The sequence below is a fragment of the Elgaria multicarinata genome, chromosome 4, assembly GCF_023053635.1.
Source record: "Elgaria multicarinata webbii isolate HBS135686 ecotype San Diego chromosome 4, rElgMul1.1.pri, whole genome shotgun sequence".
Lineage (NCBI taxonomy): Eukaryota > Metazoa > Chordata > Lepidosauria > Squamata > Anguidae > Elgaria > Elgaria multicarinata.
The window spans coordinates 64,658,756-64,665,009 of NC_086174.1; positions in this window are offsets into that span (position 1 = coordinate 64,658,756).

A 6,254-nucleotide genomic window follows, 5' to 3' on the forward strand; every position below is an offset into this window, starting at 1 on the left:
AAGGGAAAGAGATGAGGTGGGGAGTTGAGGAAAGAAAAAGTTTACCTCCTGTAAAATAGGTTTTTGTTGGTGCGGAAAACTGGATTCAAAGGAGTTGTTTAACGTATTAGGTCTCAGACCACACCTTTGTCTTATACTCAGTCTTTTAGGCAAGTTAGTGGCCCTTTGTGACCAGCCATGTCTCTCATGCCAGCCATTTTGTGGCAGTGCCAAGGGCAGTTTCTCAAATTGCCAAATGAACCCCCAAAGGTTGCCTATTATTGCTTAGTGGACACTTCTGTTGACCTTTTTGAAACACCACAATTACCTGTATGAATAGGCTTTCAAGGCTACATTCCTATACATTGCTGGGACTAAACTCAATGGGATTTATTACTGAGCAGACATGCATAGTAGGATAGCACTTTAATCTGTGAAAACTTAATTATGGGATAGCTTTGAGTGATTTGTTCTTTCTTTGTGATCAAATGATAGCATAAGTATGCCATGAAGGTAGTAGCATCAGCAAGGCACACATGTACCTAGGTATGATACATGAAAATATATGGTATCCCATAAGAAAATGACTCTTTAAGATACAGAAAATGTCAGTTGATCCCTTCTAAAAAAGAATGTTACTTAACTGGTCATAATTATTCTCTCAATGACTGACTAACACCTAGACTAGGGAAAGGCAACTACCCTACAGGATGTGGATACCTTTGATCATATAGAAAGTGCTAAGTAACTTGTCCATAGTGGAAACAATTATACTGTGACTGTATTTTTGTGGTGTTATCTTCACTTCCACACCTGCTTATTTTGTAGGTATAGTCTGCCACCCTGTGGTCTGAGAGCAGCTACGTAATTTCTTTCATCTTGCTTAATGTCATAGCTTTCTATAATGTAGGGTAACTTTTATTTTACTCTGAACTGATGGCCCCTTCTACCTATAGCTTTATTCATTTTTAAAGAATGAGTCACGATGCATAACTATGGTGCCCTTATGCAATATAAATCCTTTGGGGCAAATCCCACACAAACACGGATCACATAGCCCATCATATTTGGTTATGGCCTCACTGAGAGCAATTTAAATGACTATGCAAATGTTTTTTGCTAGGAGTGTTGAAAATTTTTCAAAAATGAGAAAAGCAATTCTCCATACTGCTGAGAAGGTTCAAGAAAATTAGGAGGTAGTTTTGGCTTAGCATTAATAGAAATAACCTAGGTCAAGGGTTGATGTCAAAAGGATTTTCTAAATATTATGTGGAGGAACTGCAATAGAAAGCTTGGGTGCTGCCACTCTTGAGGATGAGAGGTCCAATAAAAATGAGAGGACAAACATGATACAGAACAGTGGTGGACCAAAACGGATGAGAATAAATATCGCAGAACTTCCAGCCAAGGCAGTTTAAGTCATTACATTACTAATAGGAGACTCACCCCAGAGGAGATTCTGTAGCTAGGAACTGATAATTTTATGTCCTACCAAGGGTTGAACATCTTTCCATACATCCACTGCCAATCAGAAATTGAGAAAGCAGGAGTGATAAATTTCAGCTCCTGCTTGACAAGATTTGCACGCAACCAGATTACCCAATGGCAATATGCATAGTTTGTCATCTGCCATTACAGTCCCCAACTCATTGCCTTAAAGACTGATATAGTTCTACTGTGGTGTCATTTGCTGGCTGTCTTTTTATGTGCAGTTCACTGAGAGTGGGAGGAGTACTTGGTCCCCTCCATACATTTAGTGTGCAGTGGGGGTGATGGGTCATAGGGTGACCATATGAAAAGGAGGACAGGGCTCCTGTATCTTTAACAGGAATGTAGAAAAGGGAATCGCAGCAGGTGTCAATTGAAGAAGGTGAAATTCTCTAGTCATCACAACAGTTAAAGCTGCAGAAGCCCTGCCCTCTCTTGTATCTGGCCACTCTACTATAGCTAGTGTAGCTTTAACTGTTGTGATGAAGAGGGAAGTTCACCCTCTTCAATTGACACCTGCTGAAATTCCCTTTTCTACATTCCTGTTAAAGATACAGGAGCCCTGTCCTCCTTTTCATATGGTCACCATAGCGATGAGAGCAGCAGTGCATCGTGCACTCACTGCCCTGATGTCCATGTGTTTGGCACAGCTTGTAAAAAGGAGAGCCCATGCACATACAGCTGTGTTCCTGCTTGTGTGGAAAGCCTGCACAAGTACAGCTGTAGAGAAGCAAGGCTAACAGAATGGAAGAAGAGAGAAGGGGTGTCTGCATCTTGCTGGATGGAACTTTCAGCCATATAAATAGGCTTTTAAAAAAAGACATCGTCAGCTCTTATTTCACCAGCTGATTCCAATGTGGTGTTTTTCATATTATGCAAGTCTCCCTCCTGTTGCTTTTTGGCTGTTTAATAGATGTAAGTATTCTGAATTCTGTTACTATGGAAGCCATCTCAATTGTAATAAAATGAGTGCAGTAGCAAATAGACTGGAGAAGCCATGATGTGACATGATTGTGTGTATGAAAATGCTTCTTTGGTACTAGGAAGAGAAAACTTTGCTCTAGCCCAAGCTTTATCAATTTAAGCCAATTATTTCCCAAATCGCAAAGAGATGCATATGGAACATATGCTTGTCCCCAGGCAGACTTTACCTACTCCTTATCCTCTTTGTTCATTCTGCTTCTCATGCTGCAAGCTTCCTGCTAGTTGCATTTTCCAGGTTTCTGTGGCAACATGCCTAATAATCCTCTTACCTGCTGTTAGTTCATTTTTAAAAATGGGGAATTAAATTTTTGACAGGTGAAGTTACTGAACTGTGGGAACTGACTCAAAGCTCCATCACAACAGCATGTCCTGCTGTGATTGCGTTTCTCCACCACCCCTTAGCGACAGTTTTTGGTGCGTGGAAAGTCCAGTTCTTCCAGTATTGCGAAAGCACACTGCTCAAACATGTATTTTCATCCATTGTTTTCAATCCAAGGGGCGGTATTGCTGATGGAAATGTGTTCACGGGGCGGTACTGATGACAAAAGAGAGGGCATGCCTGTTCTCCAGCAGGTGTTTTTAAATTCCAGTTCAAATCCTTTCCTCTTTCTGCTTTTTGGCTGCTGAGTTGAATGAAAGAACGGTCTATTGTACTTTCGTTTGTCCACCTTTGCTTCATGATTTGCTTTGGGTGGGGGAGCAAGAGGGTGACATTGTAGAAGGGGGAGTGATGGAGGGTGTTAATACCCTTGATTCCCTAGGAGGTTGGGAGAGGATACCTGGCCTGCTGTCTGGACTGGTTTCCCCACCAAGGTGTTAAGCTGGACTTGGCTGGCTGCATAGCTTCTCTCCCCTCCCCTTTCCATCTCTCCTTTTCAATAAAAGGGGGGCTGCAAGTCGCTCTTAATCCAAGGCTCTAATGTGGCTTACTCCAAAGTAAGCACATGCAGGACCATAGCCGGGCTCCCCCTCCCCCAAAGCAAGCTGTCCCTTCCACCTTCCCTCAGCTCAGTATGCAAAGGTGGAGGGGGTTCGAGCCCATTGAAATGAACAGGATGCAACTGTGAATAAGCCTGCCCACGCACCTGCGGTCTTTTGTGCGATTGGAAGTATGTGACAAGGGGAACATTATGCAACCTCCAGTGGCAGCTGATAGGAGTTTTAGTTGATTAATCAATTAATCTATGGATTAAATTTGCATGTGGGTTATAAGCAGTTCCTCTGGAGCAAAAAGAGGTCACATTGAACTGTACATTCTTACTCCTTGGTAGGCATTTTCACTTTAAAAGAAATGTGAAAAATTCACCCTCCTTGCCAGCAGCACCCTCATTTTTAAAGAGAAAAAGATCCAAATTGGCACAGTGATAGCTCTTAAGGAGGGCTTTCAGCATACACAATTTGAAACAGATTGGGTCATCCTTTGATTTTTTTCTGATTTTTAAAATTTCCTTCCCTTACCACATGCAGGCTTACCTTTGAGTAAACCCCATTGAACAGAGAGTCTTATTTCTGAGTAAACACAAAGAACTGATTTTTAATAGTGTAGTCACTCAGAAGCTTTCTTTTTTAAGTCTTAAAACAGCAAACTGGAAAGAAGTGCTCTGCAACTCCGGGAACACTGCATCCTCCACTGGCAGCTGATAGTAGTTGTAGTTGATTAATGAGTTAATGTTTGGGTAAATGTTGCATGTGGGTTATAAGCAGGCACTCTGGAGCAAAAAGTATTGCTTCATTTGGAAATGTGTCACGTCAGCTGTAAGAGGCACCCATCCTGTCCTGGGAGATACACCACTGCTGGAGATTTCAGAAACAGTTTTATTAAAAGCTATGTATGCAATGTGCCTAAGCCTCCAGGCGGAAACCCAGTTAGCCAAGCCTTGCGAATATACACTGGCAGTACTTAGGGGAGAAAGAGTTATTTTCCAAAACTGTTCAGTAACGAGAAGTTGTGGACCTTATCAGGGATGGCCCAAGATGCTGTCAGCAACTACTGCCAGTATGTAGTGGTTGGAACGTTGGACTGGGGCTTGGGAGAGCCAGGTTCTAAGTCCCACTTGGTGACTTTTGGCCAGTCACTGACTCTCAGCCTCACCTACCTCACAGGGTAGTTGTGAGGATAAAATTGAGAGGAGGAGGAGTATGTAGGCTGCCTTGAATGCCTTATTATTGTCCCTGTTTATGAAAAAAGTCTTCGAGCTTGTCTCTGTGTGTTGGATTCCACTACACCACTGGAATTTAGACTTGGCAACTTGGTGAGTATAGCTTGCTATTCGAGACAACTTAATCTAAGAATTTCAGCAGTCTCTCCTGCTATTATCATTTAGACTACTCCATAACATAAGCAAGAAACCAGCTTAAATGCTCAGTTAGAACATCTCTGCAGCTTCTTTGTAACATAAATTGGCACCCCGGCTGTGGAATGAGTTCCTTAAGGAGGTTCGCCTGGCACCTACACTATATTCTTTCAGACGCCAGGTGCAGACCTTTTTATTCTCTCAGTATTTTAACAGTTTATATATTTAATTTTAACTTTGCTGTTTTAAATTTGTATTTTAAGATTGTATTTCTGCACTGCTGCTGATTTTATCCTGGTTGTGTTTTTATATTGTATTTTATATCATGTTTTTATACTGTTTGTTTTATTTTTTGAATGTTTTTTTAATTTGTGTGAACCTCCCAGAGAGCTTTGGCTATTGGACCGTATAAAAATGAAATAAATAAATGCTAACCATACAAAACAACAAAGCCATTCACAGGGTATCACATGGTCCTTTCTATTAAAAGCTAATACCGAGTATGTGGTATAATCTGTCTCCTGTTACTGTCTGGTCCGTTGCACATAAAAGAATAAAATAAGATACAAAGGAAAAATAATAAATCTTTTAGTTAGCCGTAAAACAACCCATCACATAACTACTCTTTTTGCTTCTTGGGTAAATGAACTATTAATATGTGTTGTACTGGGTGTAGCTTACCCGCACCTCTGGTATTGAGATCAGCCTTGTGGGCACTGATCACATCACAAAAGACTGGCTGTTCCTTGCCTGGAGCAAATCAGTGGACAACGAAAGGAAGCCTCGGAGAAAGGCAAAAAGATTGCGTCGCAAAGAACAATGGCAGGAGTAGGAGGGGCTATGTGCACGTTTCATAAAACGATTGGTTGGTTCGACAATAGAAAAGGGTGATATTCAGAACATCGCAGAAAGACAAGTGACGTGATATGTGGATAGGACCAAAGAGAATCAATAAACTCGGTGGTATACTTCAGGTTTCCAAAGAGTCAACAGGCTCGATGATATAGGTTCCGCGTTGAACGTGCGGGACAAGCACTGCAACGAAATATGATTTATTTATTTATTTATTACATTTTTATACCGCCCAATAGCCGAAGCTCTCTGGGCGGTTCACAAAAATTAAAACCATAATAAAACAACCAACAGGTTAAAAGCACAATGACAAAATACAGTATAAAAAGCACAACCAGGATAAAACCACGTAGCAAAATTGATATAAGATTAAAATGCAGAGTTAAAACAGTAAAATTAAAATTAAGTGTCAAAATACTGAGAGAATAAAAAGGTCTTTAGCTGGCGACAAAAGCAGTACAGTGTAGGCGCCAGGCGGACCTCTCTGGGGAGCTCATTCCACAACCGGGGTGCCACAGCGGAGAAAGCCCTAGTATATACGGCACCATAGAACGCTGGAAACACTGTCAGCTAAAGTGGCTCGTCCATTGTGCATTAAGATTGTACCACGCGCATGGAGGTATCCGAATGGAAACCGGAAATGTATACTTGTGCGCA